We start from the raw sequence: 908 nt of genomic DNA on the forward strand, positions 1-908 counted from the left end.
TAATTCCGGTGATGTTGGGACAGTTATTTATAATAAATTTATGTATCTGCAGATGATCTTGTATGTTTCGTATTTCCACGCGCCACCCATTGAATGCTAAGGTAGTGGCCGAGTATTGTGTAGATATAATTTAGTAATTTTAGGGCTGTATTTATGTATGTATGTTAAGTTCTATTATCTTTAATTGGCCTTTTATCACTCGTATTTTGATGTGTTCTGCATCTTTTCCAGTAAAGAAATATTTTGATTTATCCACGGTTACAATTCTGGTCATGATGGGGGCATGATTATTTATGATAAGCTACTATAACTTTGATTTGGCGCCTAGCGCATTGTGTGATAGGGTTGTTTTTAGTTCTGTGCAGGGTTCTCTTTGTACAAAAAAGTTTCTATATCTACAATTTTGTGATGATTTTAGGTAACATTTATTTCCTTTTGGTTATGGCTTTTGAAGGTTATTGTATGGTGACGTGCTCAGCGCTGATTGGTGGATAGCATTGGAGTGCTCTGAGGTCAAATATCTTTTTCCTAATCCATCGTTCGGTGTGTCTGTTTGTACTTGCTGAGGTGCTGTGAAATGGAGTGCAACAAGGATGCGGCCCTTGTTGCAAAGGAGGCTGCGGAGAGGAAGTTTGAAACTATGACTACCATCTTCAAACATGCTACTTCCAGGGCAAGGAAAAGGAAGCAGAATGTAGGATCAGAAACATCCGTAGTGCACCATAACGTCCATATGCCGTTCCAAGCAAACGAGGCACCAATGCCGCAAACAGAGACTGTTCATGTGGTACAAACTGAGAATCAAGATGGAAGCAGTGCTAGAAATTTTCAGTGGAGTCCACTATGTATGGCAGGTGGAAATATTCTGGCTTCTAGCAACACTGGAGCCTCAGAGTTTCAACATGTTA

Source organism: Triticum aestivum, chromosome 1A (assembly GCF_018294505.1).
Source record: "Triticum aestivum cultivar Chinese Spring chromosome 1A, IWGSC CS RefSeq v2.1, whole genome shotgun sequence".
NCBI lineage: Eukaryota > Viridiplantae > Streptophyta > Magnoliopsida > Poales > Poaceae > Triticum > Triticum aestivum.